This window comes from Lynx canadensis, chromosome C1 (assembly GCF_007474595.2).
Source record: "Lynx canadensis isolate LIC74 chromosome C1, mLynCan4.pri.v2, whole genome shotgun sequence".
NCBI classification, from domain to species: domain Eukaryota; kingdom Metazoa; phylum Chordata; class Mammalia; order Carnivora; family Felidae; genus Lynx; species Lynx canadensis.
The window spans coordinates 62907206-62925726 of NC_044310.1; positions in this window are offsets into that span (position 1 = coordinate 62907206).

An 18521-nucleotide genomic window follows, 5' to 3' on the forward strand; every position below is an offset into this window, starting at 1 on the left:
TTTTACAGTTTTTAGAGTATAGATCTTTTGCCTTTTTTGGCTAGGTTTATTCCTAGGTATCTTATGGGTTTTGGTGTACAATCAATGGGATTGTAAATGGTATCAATTCCTTGATTTCTCTTTGTGCTACTTCATTATTGGTGTATAGAAATGCAAAAGATTTATGTATGTTTATGTTGTATCCTGAGAATTATTGAATTCGTGTATCAGTTCTACCAATTTTTTTTTGTCTTTAGGGTTTTCTATATAAAATATCATTTCATCTACAAATGGTGAAAGTTCAACTTCTTCTTGCCAATTTGGATGCCTTTTATTCCTTTTTTGTTGTCTGATTGCTGAGGCTAGGACTCCCAGGACTATGTTAAATAACAGTGGTAAGAGTGGACATCCCTCTCTTGTTCCTGACTGTCGAGGAAAGCTCTCAGCTTCTGCCCATTCAGGATGATATTAGCTGTGGGGTCTTTGTATATGGTCTTTATTATGTTGAGATATGTTTCCTCTATCCCTACTTTGTTGAGGGTTTTTATCATGAATGGATAGAACTTGTGCTTTATTAAAACTGAATGTTGTGTATATATCCCATGTAATTCAGCTAATGTATCCAAATTAAGGCAATATCTAATTCCTCTAAGCTTCTCCATGATTGGGTTTCTTCCTGGTTTAGCAGAAATGGATTATCTTGGTGGAAAACACATATTTTTACTAGCACTAATAGTAATTATTCTAGGTCTTCTTCTTCACTGCAGGAGCTATTGTCATTGCATGTTCTGCACAAATATGTTGAACAAATTATGATGAGGCCTCATGCACACCTCTGATTCAGACAATCTGCAACTAGGAACCCTTCATTTAATCAGATAGCCCAGGATTTTGATGATTCCCAATAGTCAGGGTCTACAATCCCTTTCAACTTGAAGAAGCTACAAAGGATGAGACCTTTGCCTCTCAACAGCCCTTAAGAATAAGGAGGATCAAAATCCCATAGCAGCAAGATGAAACAGAGAAACTGAAGGGACCCTATAAAAGGACTGCTTTTTTTTTTTCTTTTTTTCTTTTTTTCCTGCCTCTATTCCTGCTAAGATGCTAGGACCTACACCCGGCTTTACATGTGCCTTATAGTATGTCCTCCTTGTAAAGGTCAAGGAGTTAATGATTTCTTTGGAGACTTCCAGTACAATAAAATAACATCTAAGGAGTGATTGAGTGAGGTTGTCATGTATGTTTTCTAGACCATTGATTCAGCAAGACCCCTGGTTCCAGAGCATTAGTGACTTATGGAGGATATCTAAACACTTGTCTTGGTTAGGGTGCATCTGCACCCTCTCTATAACTTCAGTAAACTCTGTTCTCACTTCCTGTTGGCTAGTGTTTGGTTTCTATCCTGTGCAAAGCCAAGGACCCTCTTGGCTGCTCCTGCAGGATCCCCTCTGAGTCCTTGGACCCAGGCAGCCTGCTATCACTGATGCTACCACTCATTAGAAATGTGTCTTGAACATGTTATATAGCCTCTAAGCCTTAAGTCTTGATCTAGAATGCAGATAATACTATCTCCTTTCCTACCTCTATTGTGAAGATTAAATAGAATATATATAATGATTAACACTGTGCCTGAGGTATTATAATCATTTGACAAGTGATTTTGTTTGCTGATGTAGTTCTTGTTTTTATTAATATCTTTGCTACTAAGGAATTTAACATCTAGAAAAGAAACTAAGAAATGTATAAAGAACTATAATGTAAAGTAAAGTCACAGAAACTAAAAGTTAACAAATGCTTTGATAATTTATTAGTAGATATCAACATGGGCTGCAGTGATATTGCCTAAAAGAGATAAAATTTCCAAAGGGAAAATAGGAAATAGGTAGACGTCCCAGGCAAAAAGAAGTAAGACATGAAGAAAGGTGAACAAAAACTGAAAAGTAGGATGCATAAATCTTATTTGGGCAGTAGAGAAAGAGGGACACAATTGGTAGATTTATTATGAAGTTATTCACCAAACTATTGAGTGTTTCTAATATTCTAATGTAGACCTGCACAGTCTAATAAGTCATTAGCCCTATGTAACTGTTAAGTTCTTGAAATATAGTCAGTGCTACTAAGAAGCACAATTTTTAATTTACTTTAATTTTAATTAATTTAAATTTAAAAACTGAAAGGGCATCTGGCTGGCTCAGTCAGTAGAGCATATGACTTTTGATCTGGGTGGGGGTTGTGAGTTCAAGCCCCACACTGGATGCAAAGATTCCTTAAAAATAAAATGTTAATACTTATATCAGACAATCTAGATTTTAAAATAAAGAAGGTAATAAAAGATGAAGAAGGGCATTATATCATAATTAAGGGGTCTACCCACCAAGAAGACCTAACAATTGTTAACATTTATGCTCCAATTGTAGAAGGACACCAATATATAAATCAATCACAAACATAAAGAAACTCATTGATAATAATACCATAATAGTAGGGAACTTCAACACCCCTCTTACAGCAAAGGACAGATCATCTAAACAGAAAATCAACAAGGAAACAATGGCTTTGAAAGACACACTGGACTGGATGGATTTAACAGATATATTCAGAACATTTCATCCTAAAGCAACAGAATGCACATTCTTCTAGAGTGTACATGGAATATTCTCCAGAATAGATCACATACTGGGACACAAATCAGCCCTCAACAAGTACAAAAAGATTGAGATCATGCCATGCATATTTTCAGACCACAACGCTATGAAACTCAAAATCAACCACAAGAAAAAAATTGGAAAGATCACAAATACTTGGAGACTAAAGACCATCTTACCAAAGAATGAATGGGCTAACCAAGAAGTTAAAGAGGAAATTAAAAAGTGCATGAAGCCAATGAAAATGATAACACCACAGCCCAAAACCTCTGGACCGCAGCTAAGGCAGTAATAAGAGGAAAGTATATAGCAATCCAGGCCTTCCTAAAGGAAGAAAGATCTCATATATACAGCCTAACCTTATGCCTTAAGGAGCTGGAAAAAGGACAGCAAATAAAACCCCAAACCAGCAGAAGACAGGAAATAATAAAGATTAGAGCAGAAATCAATGCTATCAAAATAAAAAAACAGTAGAACAGATCGATGAAACCAGGAGCTGCTTCTTTGAAAGAATTAACAAAATTGATAAACCCTTAGCCAGATTAATTAAAAAGAAAAAGGAAATGACCCAAGTAAATAAAATCAAGAACGAAAGAGGAGAGATCACAACCAACACTGCAGAAATACAAACAATAATAAGAGAATATTATGAGCAATTATACGCCAATAAAATGGGCAATCTAGAAGAAATGGACAAATTCCTAGAAACATATAAACTACCAAAACTGAAACAGGAAGAAATAAAAAATTTGAACAGACCCATAACCAGCAAAGAAATCAAATTAGTAATCAAAAATCTCCCAAAAAACAAGAGTCCAGGGCCGGATGGCTTTCCAGGGGAATTCAACCAAACATTTAAAGAGTTAACACCTATTCTTTTGAAGCTGTTCCAAAAAAATAGAAATGGAAAGAAAACTTCCAAACTCATTCTATGAAGCCAGCATTACCTTGATTCCAAAACCAGACAAAGACCCCACTAAAAAGGAGAACTACAAACCAATTTTCCTGATGAACATGGATGCAAAAATCCTCAACAAGATACTAGCCAACCGGATCCAACAATACATTAAAAGAATTATTCACCACGGCAAGTGGGATTTATAGCTGGGATGTAGGACTGATTCAATATCCACAAAACAATCAATGTGATATATAACATCAAAAAAGAAAGGACAAGAACCACATGATCCTCTCAATAGATACAGAGAAAGCATTTGACAAAATACAGCATCCTTTCTTGAAAAAACCCTCAAGAAAGTGGGGATAGAAGGAACATACCTCAAGATCATAAAAGCCACATATGAAATACCCACTGCTAATATCATCCTCAATGGGGCAAAACTGAGAGCTTTACTCCTAAGGTCAGGAACACAACAGGGATGTCCACTCTCGCCACTGTTATCCAACATAGTATTGGAAGTCTTAGTCTCAGCAATCAGTTAACACAAAGGAATAAAAGGCATCCAATTAGTCCCGGAGGAGGTCAATCATTCACTCTTCAAAGGTGACATGATACTTTATGTGGAAAACCCAGAATATTCCACAAAAACTGCTAGAACTGATCCATGAATTCAGCAAAGTTGTAGGATATAAAATCAATGTACAGAAATCCGTTGCATTCCTAAATACCAATAGTGAAGCAACAGAAAGAGAAATAAAGGAATCAATCTCATTTACAATTGCACCAAAAGTCATAAAATACCTAGGAATAAATCTAACCAAAAAGGTGAAAGATCTATACACTGAAAAATATAGGAAACTTAGGAAAGAAATTGAAGAAACAAAAAAATGGAAAAATATTCCATGCTTCTGGATTGGAAGAACAAATATTGTTAAAATGTCAATACTACCCAAAGCAATCTACATATTCAATACAATACCTATCAAAATAGTACCAGAATTCTTGGGACACCTGAGTGGCTTAGTCAGTTGAGAATCTGACTTCAGCTCAGATCATGATCTCACAGTTTGTGAGATCCCATGTCGAGCTCTGTGCTAACAGCTGGAGCCCCACACTGGGCTCTGTGCTGACAGCTCAGAGCCTGGAGCCTGCTTCAGGTTCTGTGTCTCCCTCTCTCTCTCTCTCTGCCCCCCCCCCCCCGCTCACATTCTGTCTGTCTCTCTCTCTCTCTCAAAAATAAATAAAACAGTTAAAAAAATAATACCAGCATTCTTCACAGAGCTAGAACAAACAATCCTAAAACTTGTATGGAACCAGACAAGACCCCAAATAGCCAAAGCAACCTTGAAAAAGAAAACCAAAACTGTAGCCATCACAATCCCAGATTTCAAGACGTATTACAAAGCTGTAATCATCAAGACAATACTGGCACAAAAACAGACATGCAGATCAGTGGAACAGAACAGAGAACCCAGAAATGGACCCACAAACGTATGGCCAACTAGTCTTTGACAAAGCAGGAAAGACTATCCAATGGAATAAAAAGACAGTCTCATCAGCAAATAGTGCTGGAAAAACTGGACAGCGAAGTGCAGAAAAATGAACCTGGACCACTTTCTTACACCATACACAAAAATAAATTCAAAATGGATGACAGGCCTAACTGTAAGGTAGGAAGCCATCAACATCCTAGAGGAGAAAGCAGGCAAATACTTCTTCGACCTCGGCTGCAGCAACTTCTTACTCAATACGTCTCTGGAGGCAAGGGAGACAAAAGCAAAAGTCAACTATTGGGACCTCATCAAGATAAAAAGCTTCTGCACAGCAGAGGAAACAATCAGCAAAACTAAAAGGCAACCGACGGAATGGGAGAAGATATTTGCAAATGACATATCAGATAAAATATCCAGAATCTAGAAAGAACTTATCAAACTCAACACCCAAAAAACAAATAATCCAGTGAAGAAATGGGCAAAAGACATGAATAGACACTTCTCCAAAGTAGACATCCAGATGGCCAACCATCACATGAAAAAATGCTCAACATCACTCATCAATCAGGGAAATACAAATCAAAACCACAATGAGATACCACCTCACATCTGTCCGAATGGCTAAAATTAACAACTCAGACAACAACAGATGTTGGCGAGGATGCGGAGAAAGAGGAAATCTTTTGCACTGCTGGTGGAAATGCAAACTGGTGCAGCCACTCTGGAAAACAGTGTGGAGGTTCCTCAAAAAATTAAAAATAGACCTACCCTATGACCCAGCAGTAGCACTGCTAGGAATTTACCCAAGTGATACAGGAGTACTGATGCCTAGGGGCACTTGTACCCCAATGTTTATAGCAGCACCCTCAACAATAGCCAAATTGTGGAAAGAGCTTAAATGTCCATCAACTGATGAATGGATAAAGAAATTATGGTTTATATACACAATGGAGTACTACGTGGCAATGAGAAAGAATGAAATATGGCCCTTTGTAGCAACATGAATGGAACCGGACAGTGTGATGCTAAGTGAAATAAGCCATACAGAGAAAGACAGATACCATATGTTTTCACTTTTATGTGGATCCTGAGAAACTTAACAGAAACCCATGGTGGAGGGGAAGGGAAAAAAAAAAGAGGTTAGAGCGGGAAAGAGCCAAAGCATAAGAGACTCTTAAAAACTGAGAACAAACTGAGGGTTGATGTGGGGTGGGAGGGAGGGGTGGGTAGGTAATGGGTATTGAAGAGGGCATCTTTTGAGATGAGCACTGGGTGTTGTATGGAAACCAATTTGACAATAAACTTCATATATTGAAAATAAATAAATAAATAAATAAATAAATAAATAAATAAATAAATTTGAAGGTACATGATTTATATCTCAATAAAGCCATGAAGGAAAAGAAAAAGAGAGAGAGAAGGGGAGGAGAAGGGGATGGAAGAGAGGAAGGTAGTGTAGAGAAGAGGAGAGGAAAGAAGATGAGAAAATGAGAAAAGCAAGGGCTGCACTCGTGGAGTTTTCCCTCAATAAGGAATGAAGAATATAGGGAGGGTTATAAAGAGAGACTTGAACACAGTTTCAGAATGAAAGATAATAAATAAATAGAAAAAATAGAGGGACCAAACAGACCATGGATTATAAATTGGATCTACAGCTTTCTTGGAGAGATGAAAGTAAAATACTACGATTCTTCCTATTGCATAACTTGATTAGTATACTATTATTTCTATTATACAATTGTGTACAGGTTGGGCTATGTAGGTCTCTAGCCCTTTATTAAGTTTATATTGTAAAAGAGGTTTGTACAGAGAGCACACAGGAGAAACTACTTAATTTGACATGCAACTTTGAGAATTTCACAAGGTGATATTTGAGCTGCCTCTCACAGCATGAGTAATAATCAGATGGGGATGCAAGAGGCAGGATATTATATGTAGGGGGGGTCAGTTTATGGAGAGGCATGATGGTGTGAAAGAGCATGGCATAGAAGAGAAATATGAGGGAGAGGGGGCAGATAAGTAGCATGAGGTTAGGAAGTAAAGGCTCTTTTCTATTACAGAATGAAGCTTTAAATTTATCCTATAAATAACAAGCCAGGGTAGGTGTTAAAATTATAGATAGGATCAAATTTTCATTTTAGAAAGATAAGCAAAGAGGTATATAAGAGGAAAAGGCTTAGGACATGTAACTAATACCGTGGAGCTCTGCCCTTGATGTTCCCTCTTCAAGGTCCATGATATTCCCACACTATTATGGTATTAGCTCCTAATAGGAGCTAATTATTGTAAAGCAGATTGTCTGGATCTGAAACCCAGTACTGCCACTCATTAATTGTGTAGCTAGGGACATATTAAATAATTGTCCAGAGTCTCAGTTTCTTCACCTGTAAAATTGGAATGCTAAGAGTATTTATTTTGCAGGATTGTTGTGAAGAATGCCTTACTTACATGTAAAAGTAATTCTGAACAGTGCCTGGTACATAGTAAGAGCTCCATGAATATTTATTAGAATTATTATTCATAAAGCTAATGAATTTCAGCTATGAATGCCAGGTACTCTGTTAGGCTCTGGCAGTATAAAACTAAATAAATCATAGTCCTTGCTTTCAAGAAATGAATACCTAGATGGAAAACAAGTATGTAAATCATCATATGATAATACAGAGTACTAAGTACTAATATAGATGAGGAAAACTTGCTTTGAGATACAAACAAAAAGGGAATTTAGGGCATGAGTAGTTATTTGTTTTTTATTTTATTTTTAAGTAATCTCCACACCCAACTTGGGGTTGAACCCACAACCCTGAGATCAACAGCCACATGGTATACCTACTGAGCCAGGTGCCCCATGATAAGGCATTTAAACTTGATTTGTAACGGACTAGGAAACTTGGAAGGTTTTAAGCAAGGAAACAGAATTTCTAGACTTACGTTTGAAGAGAGATAACTCTAGAAGCAATGTAAAGAATACATTAGAGGAGAAGACATTAATTTTGTGATTATTGTAGCACGCCAGACAAGAGAAGTTTATAGACCTAAACTAACAGAGGGGAAATAGGGATGGGGAAGAAATGTGTGGGAGAGCACAACGAGCAGTATCTAATGACTGTTAGATGAGGCTGTAAAGGGGAAGTGTGAATCAATGAGGACAACAAGGTCTCTAGGTTTGGGTGATGTCTTAGATAATGGTACTATTAATCAATAGGAGTATAGAAAGAAAAACATGCTTAGGGGAGAAGGTTCTTTAATACTTACAGGTGTTTTGATTGAGGTGCTTATGGTATATCAGAGATCAGAAGAGAATTATGTATTTAAGATTTGTCAATAGTGTCTAAAGTTGAGGCAGCAGTTGAGACTGACCAAAAAAGAAAAGAATTTGGTGGGGAAATTTATAAGAATTAAAGCATAATAAGGCACACAGGCATGCCTTTAAATGGACTAGCCATTAGATTCTCTTGAGTTAGTTTTTCCCAAAAAGACATTACAATAGTGCTTAGTACTTTTATTCAAGGCATAGTTTATTCAAGGTGTCCTTTCTTCCACTATCTAGTACCTCAGTGGTATACTTATAATTCAGCCTAAGCACTTGATATAGTCTTGCCAAATTATTGTATACACTTTTGACCTTCTTTTTATAATATTTATTACAATTATATAATAATAGCTACACTCATATAGCAATTATTCTACTAACTCATTTAATTGTCACAACATTGCTATGAGGTCAATATGATAAAAAAAATGAAAGGATAATTAATGACTATGACACCATGTTTGTTATCTTATTTCATCATAATATTAGAGGTTAATAGTTATAATTAAAGTAATTTTTATCTTACAGGTATATTATATGATATCATTGTTTCAAAAGTACACAAATAAAACAAGAAGTACTTATGTGATTAAAACATAGCAAGTGGACTCCAGTTCTAATCATTATTTTGTAAACTTGAAGAGTATTTGATGAGACAGAAAGGACTGAAGTGGATTCCTGAGAACTTTTATCCAAAATTCACTGTATTGACAACTTATCAATCAAACATGTATAGAATATTAATTATGTGAAGATACTTACTAGATAGGATGATAAAGATACAGTGGAGTCACATCAAATCAGCCTGACTTCAGAATCCAACCACTTCACCTTTATTTCCATGCCATTTCTAATCTTTGTCCTCCTAATCACAAATAAGCCATTACAATATAATCTAAGCTATAATATGTATATACAGTCTTAATATGGAAACACAATGAAATAAACACTGCAGACAACAGGAAAAATTTCAGAATACCCACCTGAGGATTCATGGTGAGGAATATGGAGGCTTAACTAAGATGGAAAAGCTGAAGAATGATCTAACCTCTGTTACACAGTTAGCAATCAAATGTACTCCATAGCTGAAAGCATAAGGTTTCTCAGAAAACCCATAAATAATTGAATGTGCTTTCCCTAATAAGTCTTGCTATCCTTTTCCAGGACAAATTGTTCTTTTGCTAGTTTTTAGCCAATCAACCTTCCCAACAAAGAAGATTCATTGTTCTGCTACTAGCTTATGGTTCTTGTTTTAATAAACCCTGCCTTATTTTTTTTTTCAATGACAGTCAGTCTATGGTTGATTACCTCCCTCATATCTAAGTAAACTCAGCTCTGTTTTTCCCAGCTCTGTTTTCAACCCAACTAAATGACTCTGAGTTATCAGAAGCCTATTGAAACAGCAGAAGCATACAGCCTAAGAAAGCACCTCATCTAGACCCCTTAAGTACTGGGTTGCCTTTTCTCACTTCTGTGAGTGTCATTATTTAGGGATCAACCTTGTTGGCTCTTGATGCTGAACCTGAGTCTTGACCAAAGCTGATTTTTGTCCACAGCTGCTGTTTAATGTTGGGCAGCTGTTTTCATGGTGGTCTCTGACAGGTGACAGGAGACTGGGTAATGTGGTTGTTCCTTTATGTGCCTTAATTGTTTGCTTGTCTGTCTTAGAAATTCTGATATTCATTCATATCTGTTTGCTTCCAGATCTTGAGATAATATAGTCAAACTTGGCTGGTCTGAACTTTGGAGTTAAAAAACTGCCCCTGTCACATCCTACCTCCCTGATCTGTTAAACTTTTCCAACCACTGCTAGAACTTCATGTTGTCTTATGCCCTTTATTTTCTTTTGTCAGTTCTTTGTAGGTCTTTGTATTGAAAGAAAGAAAAAAGCCATTTCCCTTCTTTAGAAAGGATATCTAAGTTATCTATTACTGTGTAACAAACCACACAAAACTTAGTGGATTGAAACAATTTATTATTTTTCCAAATTTTTGTTGAGGTTCTTCTGATCTCACCAAGTCTCACTCACACAATTGCAATCATCTGTGAATTCAACTGAGGCTGGATGTTCTAGAATAACTTCTCAATCATGTTTGGGATCTCAGTTGGGATGGCTGGACTCCTAGGCCGGCTGGGCCTCTCCATGTCTTTCATGTTGGCTTGTTCATGCAGTGGCAGAAGTGTTTAGAGAAGACAAGACCCAATTTACAAATGCTTATCAAGTCTCTGCTTGTCTGTGTTTGCTGATATCTATTTGGTGGGAGCAAGTCACATGGCCAAGTCCAGCATAAATGTGGAAGAGATATGTAACGGATACAGAGAAGTGTGATACAGAAGGATAAGACAAGAAAATCAGTCTTTTGTAAAATACTCGTCTTATAATGGCAGCTCTTTCTGTGCCTGGACCGATTCCCTCTCATTATCTCTCTTTCTCTTTTGGGAACCTTTTCAAGGTTAATGGATGATAAAGACCTACTGCTTGTGCACACTATAGGGATGTTCAGTTCAAAAATATCTATCTTCAAAGGAAAGAAAACATGGAAAAATTGAAATTAGTTTTTTATAGGTTGTAAAATAGAGCTCGACTTCTAAAATAGCTTTCCTTGGTGTGCATATCAATTCTGCGCATAGGCTTGAATGTCATTGGAATGGGAATGACTGCTTCTGACTTCTCTGGGGCTTTGTGACAATCTGAGAAAACTGAAGGATTCAAAGTGTATGGTTTTTGTTTGTTTTGTTTTGGTTTGGTTTAATTCCTTCCTCTTGGAAAAGAAATAAGGAAGTCCCATGGAAATATGCACAAATAAGCTGAGTGAAGATGTGAGGCAGAGCTTTGTGTAAACTACAATGAGGTATAACAAAATCTTACAGTAGAACCTCCAAGTTGACCATGTCTGGAAAGTACTCTCCAAAAAACACATAATAAAATATGGGGAAAAGCAACTTTACATTCTTCCAGAGTGCCTTTCCTTGCCCATGGTTTTAATGAGATTTGTCTGCTGAATATGAAATATTTTCTAAACAAACAAATGGCACAATTTTGTCTATTTCTTAAGAAAAATTTAAAATTAGGGGTGCCTGGGTGACTCAGTCAGTTAAGCATCTGACTTTGGCTCAGGTCATGATCTCACAGTTTGTGGGTTCAAACCCCACATCAGGCTCTCGGCTGACGGCTCAGAGCCTGGAGCCTGCTTTGGATTCTGTGTCTCCTTCTCCCTCTGCCCTTCCCTCATTTGTTAAATGTTAAATAAACATTTTAAAAAAAGAGAGAACATTTTTAAATTTAATTGTAAAATCTTAAAGGAAATCCTGTTCTGATTGACTTATAAAGACTAATAAGAAATTCAGTAATCTTCAGGAAGCATATTAATACTTTAAGTTTGCTGACAATTTATAAAGGCTTCAGAACCTTGTTGACACTGTAATTCGGTGAAAAAGAAGAAAAAAGTATAAGTAGAGGAGGAATATGAGAAGAAATATGAGGAAGAGGAGGAGGAGTTGCTTAACTGTAAATTAAATTAACGGCTTTGGTTATAAAATTTCAAGATAAAAGCCAGAGAAATACCAGTGGTTATCAGGCTGAGAAACAATGGGGGGGGGGAATTCTTAAAAAACAGTACTTTTATTTTATTATATTTTTTTTTTATTTTAGAAATAGAGAGCATACGTGGGGAAGAGAGGCAGAGGGAGAGAGAGAATCTCAAGTGGACTCTGCACTGAGCATGAACCCAACACAAACCTTGATCCCATGACTCTGGGAGAATGACCTGAGCTGAAATCAGGAGTCAGTTATACAACCAACTGAGCCACCCATCGCCAAAAAAAAAACCACCAGTATTTGTATTTTATTTTTTTTAATGTTTATTTATTTTTGAGAGAGAGAGAGACAGAGCATGAATGGGGAAGAGAGAGGGAGACACAGAATCCAAAGCAGGCTCCAGGCTGTCAGCACAGAGCCTGACACGGGGCTCGAACCCACAAACAAACCACGAGCTTAGACTTAGCCGAAGTCTAAGGGTTAATTGACTGAGCTACCCAGGTGCCCCAAAAAACAGTATTGTTAAACAAAAGTTTTAAAGTTTAAATCATTGTTATTTAAAATTATACAAGAATAAGTTTAGGTTTTATTTCTATCAAGGTGAATCCTTGAACAAATTAATCGGTTTGGTAATTTGAGTTTAAAAATAGTTATATGTTCTCCCAGATTTTAACATAATGTGAAACATGTTAGCATAATATTATTTTCTCAGGGAAAGATTAATTCTAGCTTCTTAGATTTCCTATACTGATGTTTTACCTCCATTAAATGTTTAAAGTTATAAAAATATAAAAATTATGGTTCAACTATCTTTTGAAAGATTTACTTCTGTGAACTTCAGACAACACTGCAAATCATACAGTTCTAGTATCTCTGTTCATACTGCCTGTAAATTTTTTTTTAAGTAGGCCTCATGCCCAGCAGAGTCCAAACAAAGTAAACAAAACATGGGGCTTGAATTCATGATGCTGAGATCAAGACCTGACCTGAGATCAAGAGTTGGATGCTTAACCAACCAAGCCACCCAGGACGCCCCCTCCCCCCAAAAATTTAAATATCATAGTTCTTTGAATAATTAAGATCAACAGATTGTGTTAAAGATCAACCTCAAACAAGATTTCCAAAATCCCTAACTCACTGAAAACTTTGACTAGTGTTAAATTAAGTTCATTAAGTTAAAATAGCCTTAGACTACCTCGACAATTCATAAGTAGATGTAAATTCATAAAATACAGAATACAAAAACAAGTAAACATAGTTTTATCATACATATGTATGATATTATATACATTTTCATCATCCATTAGCTACTAGTTTAAAAAAACTTTAATTTTATTAATCTATTTTGAGAGACAGAGTGAGAGAGAGCACAAGCAGGGGAGGAACAGAGAGAGAGAGAGAGAGAGAGAGAGAGAGAGAGAGAATCCTAAGCAGGCTCTGCACTGTCAACGCAGAGCCCGATGTGGGACTCAAACTCATGAACCCTGAGATCATGACCTGAGCTGAAATCAAGAGTCAGTTGCTCAATTGACTGAGTCACCCAGATACCCCTATTTTATTTTTTTTTATTTAAAAAAAAATTTTTTTTTTAACATTTATTTATTTTTGAGACAGAGAGAGACAGAGCATGAATGGGGGAGGGGCAGAGAGAGAGGGAGACACAGAATCGGAAGCAGGCTCCAGGCTCTGAGCCATCAGCCCAGAGCCCGACGCGGGGCTCGAACTCACGGACCGCGAGATCGTGACCTGAGCCGAAGTTGGACCCTCAACCGACTGAGCCACCCAGGCGCCCCCAGATACCCCTATTTTAAAAGAGATATGTAAATACCTTTAGGTCATGTCTAATACACATGGTCATGTTTGCACTTATACTTTATAAATATAAAAGAGATGTAGATAGGTACTCATAGCAAATAAGCAACTTTCATTAGATTCCTTTCAGGGCTAAAGGGCTTGTCTATGATAGGTAATTCTCAGTTACCTATCTCCTAGTTCTTCTGTGACTGAGAATACAGAAGTTAGGTACTTTGGTTAAAAATGTAGCTAAAATGGGTGATATACTCATTACAAAGAGATATGAATATAAAAGGATGAATGTGTTTTATCCATTTGTTTATCAAGGGAACTATTAAAATTATATTAAGATGATGAATGTAATATATATACAATATCTTACATATTAATAAGGCAAGTGTATTTTTTGTATTTTTTTAATTTTTTGAATATGAAATTTATTGTCAAATTGGTTTCCATCCAACACCCAGTGCTCATCCCAACAGGTGCCCTCATCAACGCCCATCACCCACCTTCCCTTCCCTCCCTCCCACCGTCCATCAACCCTTAGTTTATTCTCAGTTTTTAAGAGTCTGTTATGGTTTGGCTCTCTAACTTTTTTTTTACCTTCCCCTCCCCCATGGTCTTCTGTTAAGTTTCTCAGGAAGGCAATTGTATTTTAAAGCTAAAGATGAAAGTTTTAAAATTGTCATTTAACCATATATGTATTTAAGTATGTTTCAAAAATGTACATATAAAGGTAATAAATTAGTAAACAAAAAAATTTTTTTAAGTGGTGATAATTCAAATACTTGGTCTCTGACTATTTTCTGTGCTTTTTTTCTCCATCTTTACTGAGATATAATCGATATACATTATTGTATAAGTTTAAGGTATATAACATGTTGATTTTGTAAATATATACAGCAAAATTATTACCACCATAGTGTTAGCTAACACTTCCATCGTGCCAAATAATAAAAATTTCTTTTTTATGGTGAGGACATTTAAGATCTACTCTCTTAGCAACTTTCAAATACGTAATAAAGTATAACAAACTATAATCACCATGTTATAGATTAGATCCCCAGAACTTATTCACCTATAACTGGAAGTTTGTACTCTTTACCAACATCTCCCCATTTCTCCCAGCCCCCAGGCCCTGAAAGTCTCTATTTCTGTGGGTTCACCTTTTTTTAGATCGCACATATAAGTGATATGCAGTATTTATCCTTCTATGACTTTACTCAGAATAATACTTCCAAGTTCCATCTATGTTGTTACAAATGGTAGGATTTACTTCTTTTCCATGGCTAAAGAATATGCATATACAGTACATATATATATATATATATATACTGTATATATGTATATACACATACACGAGGGAGACAAACAGAGAATCTTGAGCAGGCTCCATACTCAGCACAAGTCCGACACAGAGCTCCATCCCACAACCCTGTGATCATGACCTGAGCCTAAATCGAGAGTCAAGATAAGGTGCTCAACCAACTGAGCCACCCAGGTGCCCTCTGATCTATTACATTTTTAAAGTGCAGATACAAAATTATATATGTAATAAAATCCAACTCTGTAAGAAAAAGATTATGAATGTGTGTTCTATGCAGAGAAAAATCTAAAAGCTATATACCAAAATATTAACATTAACCATTGCTTATTTTCTTCCTCATACGTACTTACCTTTATTTTTGAGATTTTTAAATAATTAATGAGTACTTATAATCTGATGAATCATTCTTATTCTGAATAGAAGTCAGTTTAGACCTTGTGAAAACAATTGGCCATGGTGCCAGTTCCACCGTCTTCTCTGTTCTTAGGTACTTTGCCTATGCCTAAACTTGCCTTTGCTAACCCTAGATCTGAATAAGGTTTTCTTGCACCATGATTGTGGCATACCACTCAGTCACTTATAACCTTGATCTCAGAGTTTTAACTTTGAATCCATGAGACTTTCCTGGTTAGAGTTCATGACTCTTCATCCCTATAATTAAATATACACAGCTCTCAGGGAAGTATAAACTGGTTCTCAAGTTGAAGACTTGATCTTTCAGCTACATCCAATTCACTCACTGATAATTCTGTTGACAGGTAATCGCATTAGCAAGTTTTGACTTTCTGTAACAACCCAGCTCAGCTGTGGACTCTATAGGCCCTGTATTCCAAACTAAAGGCAATATTCCACAGGCAACCAGCCGAGCTGTTTGTATCACTTTGGATCCTAACTCCTTAGACTAGATAGGAGATAAACAGTAAATGCTGAGATTTTTACTATCTAAAATCTATTTTAATGAATAAATTTTTGAAAAATATAGAATACTTAGAAAAAACAATAGACGTAAGGGAACCATATGCTGAAATAACATTACCGATTCAAAACATTCATATAGGAAAGTGTTACAAACCATCTGGAGGTAGGATAGTTGGGAGGGTGGTTAATGCTTATTCCAGCCTTTTCTTTCTTTCTTCTTGATTTCTACTGAGTTCTAGAAAAGTATCTTTTGTCTGTTCCTAAATTTATTGGCATAAAACTTACAGCATTTTCTTGTGATATTTTAAAATCTCCACTAAAGGAGTGCCTGGGTGGCTCAGTCAGTTAAGCATCCAACTTCAGCTCAGGTCATGATCTCATGGTTCGAACCCCAGGTCAGACTCTGTGCTGACATCCTGGAACCTGGCGCCTGCTTTGGATTCTGTGTCTCCCTGTCTCTTTCTGCCCTCACCTGCTCGTGCTCTCTTTCTCAAAAATAAATAAAACATTAAAAAAAATTTTTTTTTTAAATCTCCACTAAAAAATTAACCAAAAACAAAAAAAACCCTCCCTAAATCTGGGGATCCCTGATTGGTTCAGTCAGTAGCATGTGCGACTCTAGATCCTGGAGTCATGAGTTCAAGCCCCATGTTGGGTGTAGAGATTAGATAAATAAATATTTTTAAAAATCTCACTTAATCGATGGTTAACTCATACTTTCTAAAACTGCTTAAACATTTCTTATCTTTACTGGTCTTGCTAGAGGCATGTCTTTTATGATTACTTTTATGATTACTTTTTTTCAAGAATCAGCTTTTGATTTTGCTGATTTCACTGCTTATTTTCTACTGTATTAATGTCTGCTTTTGCACACAAATGTTTACTGCATTTTTATTTGTAATACTCCCAGATTGGAAACAACCTAAATGTCTATCAACAATTTGTGCTATATCCAATGGAATAGCAGTCAGCAAAAAAGGAACAAACTAGTGATACACTAAGTATGAATGAATCTCAAAATTGTGGTAAGTGAAAGAAGCCAGCTGGAAAAGAGTACTTACTATGATTCCATTTATATGAAATTCTAGAATACAATATAAACTGATGTACAGTGACAGAAAAGGTTTCTAAAGACCTTTCCCTGGGAAGGTAACATTTACTAAGAAGTATGCACCTAATTTGATCTTATAAGCATTCTCTTCATCCTTCTATCAGTTCCTAGGATCCAGGAAATCCTACCCTTGCTCCTAGCATGTTTCTCTGTTTTCTGGGTTGAGGAATACATGCTAGAAAAACTGGTTTTTCCTTTGGTGAATCTTAGCTCCTTTACATATTGTGGTCCAAACCAGAATCTTAGTTTACACTCTGACCTTATTTGGGGAAAACTGATCATTTTAAATTTCAGAACCTGCAGGTTAAAAAATAAAGTGAACATACATGCGGCACCTAGCTGGCTCAGTTGGTTGAATGTCCCAACTGGCTCAGGTCATGATCTCATGGTTTGTGAGTTCACCAAGGCACACATCAGGCTTGTTGCTGTCAGAATGGAGCCTGTCTTGGATCCTGTCTCCCTCTCTCTCTCAAAAATAAGCATTTAAATAAAAATAAAAAATTAAAAATGAATATACAGATTAATCCTTCACACATAAAAGAAAGGGGTCTTTAACCGAAAAATTCACCGTTGAGTCTTAGTTCCTGGGATCTAAGCCAAATAGCTACACCTAGTGTTTAAAACGGGATCAACAATTTTTAAGTATAATCTGCTCTAAAAACGGAAGTGTCACTGAAAGAGATGCTGGTTTTCCATTGTCAAAGTTGACAAAGCCTTAAGTGATCCCCAGAGGTTTGGAAGAGGTATCATCATAATTTTTTTTCATAAATTCCTTTTCTATGAAATCATTTTTCATAATAATGTAGTATGTATGGCTTTATTACTATTGCTAGGGAAAACAAAAGTATTATTTGAAAAAGCAAAGAAAAAAATCAGGTTGGCTTCAAGTCACCTTATCTTAAACTTTGGTTAGAACTCTTTTTTTTAAAAGATTATTTATTTATTTAGAGAGAGAGAGCATGAATACACGTGAGCATGAGAGGGGCAGAGAGAGAGGGAAAGAAAGAATCCCAAGCAGGCTGCATGCTGTCAGCACAGAGACCCACACAGGGCTTGAATTCATGCCCAATGAGATCATGACCTGAGCTGAAACCAACTGTCAGATGCTTAACCAACTGAGCCATGCAAGCGCCACTAGAAATGAAGTGTCTTAATGTTTACAACTTACGGTTCTGACAAAAACTAAATGACACCAGACACGCACACATGAATAAAACAAGTGCGACAACAATTTTTATTTTTTCCCCTATGTTCATCTGTTTTGTCTCTTAAATCCCACGAGTGGACAATAACAATTTTTAAATCTAGGTAATCAAATCATACGGCTGATTTGAACTTTTTGCTCATCTTCATTGTGCTTAAATGTTCAGAATAAGAAACTGAAAAAATTAGGGGCGCCTGGATGGCTCAGTCCGTTAAGCGTCTGACTTTGGCTCAGGTCATGATCTTGCAGTTCATGGGGTCAAGCCCCATGTCGGGCTCTGTGCTGACAGCTCCGA